Source organism: Copidosoma floridanum, unplaced genomic scaffold, assembly GCF_036245765.1.
Source record: "Copidosoma floridanum isolate Cflo_tuat_1 unplaced genomic scaffold, Cflo_Japanese_pri ptg000001l, whole genome shotgun sequence".
NCBI lineage: Eukaryota > Metazoa > Arthropoda > Insecta > Hymenoptera > Encyrtidae > Copidosoma > Copidosoma floridanum.
In genome coordinates, this window is record NW_028321878.1 from 22,550,300 (window position 1) to 22,553,749 (window position 3,450).

Genomic DNA, 3,450 nt, shown 5'->3' on the forward strand with positions numbered 1-3,450 from the left:
TAAGAAAAGAACCTTGGCCCTCAAAATATTAGGCCCTTAACGTTAACAAGTGGTTTGCGTGACTGATAGCATGACTCATCCCAACACAAACAAGCCTGACCTTCAAAATAATGAACCGTTTGAGTAAACAAGTGGCTTGCGTGACTACCGGCATGACTCACCTCAACCAAAACAAGCTTGGCCTTGAGTCTACAGCTATTCATACCTTTGAAGGGATTTTCAAAACAACAGCTTTAATCAGAGAAATTCAAGGACAAACTAGGACAAACAAGTGGCCTACGTGACTTTCGACACGACTTGCAGGGTATAAAAAGAATTGGATTTTCATGCAGTAGTTAGTTGAAATTGAGATTCTGTTCCAGGCAGAGCTTTCGACGTTCTATTTTGGCGCTTCCCTCTAAACCAGAGGGCGGAGATTGCCATCTACGTCTCCGTAGTCTATGACCATGAGCCAGGTCATAACAAAAATACTTTTTGGTAACAGCGGAGGGATACCTGGAGGTCATCCTCAGGAAGCTCGGGTGCTTCAAAGGGTTAATACGAAGAGCTAACTAGTGAACATTCCCAGTGCTATTTTGGACTCCAGAGAGCGAAGGATACCTGGAGGTCATTCTCAGGAAGGTTGAGCACTTTCAAGTGATTATACAAGTGAAACATTCCCAGTAACATCTCGGACTCCAGAGAGAAAAAAAAAATACTTGGAGGCCATCCTCAGGAAGCTCTAGTCCTTTCAAGTGCCTAATGCATCGTGCTGCCCAGTAAATAGTACCCAGTGATTAAGGTTACGCGCAAGAAACAAGTTGGCGGAACCAACGCATTCTCAGTTGAAGAATTATTTTAAATTAAGCCGAAATCAAGTTGGATATTTTGCTTTAGAAGAGGGCATCGCCAACCCATCAGTCTACGCCTCCAGAACCTTTGGCACAGACGGCTCCGTAACAGAAGGGTATTCTTGGTACATCTGTCCAGAGGATATCAACCACAAACAACATCCGCAAGTAAGACTGTAATCGTTTCATAATGTCATTGTCATCAGGTCAGTAGTCTATAGAACCCGTGGAAGATACCTCATTAAATAGTTCTGATAAAATACCCCCGACGGACGAGCGATCCTTTGGATCGCCCAGGGCGTCATGTTGATTTAATTCTAGATTCTGTCAAAAATCTGATTAACACCTCTTTGACTACTGGCCGACCTCAGAGCGATCAGAGTACCTCAACTACATCAGTTATAGACTCAAAAATAGAATACAAAAAACTTAGCGAATTTTATAATCTGATACGAGAATTTAATGATGGAGACTTACCGATTTCTATTTTTATTAAGAAATGTCGAGCCCTTGAAAAATATGTTAAGCCTGAGGAAAAGGATCCCTTTATGCAAACCATTGAAGCTAAGATTACTGGAGATGCCCGTCATCTAATTATTTATAAAAATTTCCTAGACCTAAATCATTTCTTTACCGAGTTAAAAGAGATCTTTTCGCCTCAACAGAGCTTGGCCCAGCTTCAAGCCGAGTTGTCTCGAGTGATCCAGGGGATACAAGAGAATGTATCACAGTATGGATTGAGAGTAACAAAAATTTTATAAACTGAAATAAGTTTAATCTCTGAAGATTATCCCCTTGAATAGATCGAGGTAATAACGCAGGGAGCAGTACGCGCGGCCGTAGAGAGGTTCAGGTTGGGATTGCGCAGGGACATTCGATTTCAGATGCCCAGTCATATAACCTTTAGTCTCGAATCTGCAATTAATGCAGCTAAAAATATTGAACGTATGAAAAATCAATCATGGAACTGCGTAAACCCTTGCCTGAATTAAACAGGAATAGACCGTATGATAAGAGAGCATACTATGTTAACAATAGAAATAATAGTAACGACGATCAGAGGAAAATTTACCAAAATAGTGAAATTAACAAAATCAATAATTCAAACAGTCATCATTATAACAGCGAGCCTTATAATGACTAGAGGGTAAAACCCAATCGTGACTACTACAATGGTAAAAAGCCAGGTCACTTCGCTCGCGAATGTAAAGAAAATAACTGTAACCGTTGTAAATCCCAAAGATATCTGGCAGAAGGGGATAATGGCAAAAATTTAAACTCCAATCTAGTTCGTCGAGTGAGCGTGGCGGTGAGCCCAGTATCAGCCCAACAGAACACGCCCAAAATCGAGCCATTGTTGCCATCGGCCGAGCGCAGAAATGAGACTTGCCATCAATTTTAGTACAGATCCCAGAGTTGATACCCGACTTACCAAATTTCCTCATCGATACAGGTTCGAAACTTAATTTAATCAAACAAAAAATACTGAAGAGGAATGTTAAGGTATTCTACGACTCCTTTTTTGGCCTATCGGGGATCAATCAAGGGATCCTCTAAACTTAAGGCCGAGTTGAATTGAGTTTCAACAATGCCAAGATTTCGGCACACATTGTATTTAACGATTTTCCTACACCGTACGACGGAATATTAGGCATAAATGTCTTAGAAACGCATGAAGCCATTATCTCGTTCCCCGAGCGTTAAGTAATTTTTGGGTCACAGTCAGTACCTTTCACCATTTATCACAATCAATTTTAACTCCCCGCAAGAACTGAAGTACTGTGCAATATTAAAATTTATAATTCCAACAAAGCATAGGGGTATCTGCCGAGACTGAAGGCTGGACCAGGAATTTACGAGGGCGGGTGCCTTGTTAAAAACAATAGGGGATTTTCACACCTTTTCATCGCTAACACTACATCTAAAAATATCAATTTATCTATACCCCCCACCGATTTGGAATCATATTATAAAACGATGATACCGGTAAGAACTGCCAAAGGCAGCTCGGAGATCCAAACACAAGTAGATCGGCAAACCAGAATATCCAAAATGGTACGAAATTTGAATCTGGATGGGATACATGGGGAGGAGCGAGACCACGTATTTCAATTGGTTTCGTCCTTTCCGTATCAGTTTCATCTACCCGGAGACAAGTTAAGCCAAACCATTTACATTCAACATCGAATACCTACTATTGATAATATACCCATTAACATTAAACAATATCGACATCCTCCTCATTTGCGCGATGAGATTCAGAACCAAGTTAAAGATTTATTAAATGATAATAAGATTGAAAAATCGGATTTACCCTAGAACTCCCCAGTTTGGATAGTCCAAAAATCCGATTCGCAGGGGAAGAAACGTTAGAGGTTCGTTATTGACTTTCGTGTATTAAATGAGAAGACGGTCGCACCCGCATACCCTTTACCGAATATAACTGAAATTTTGGACCAGTTAGGTGGATGCAAATACTTTTCAACCATTGATTTAGCCTCCGGTTTCCATCAGGTGCCCATAGATCCAAAAGATGCCCCAAAAACTGCTTTCTCCACCCCCTTTCAACACCTTCAATATAAGCGTATGGCTATGGATCTTAAGGGAGCTTCCACGACTT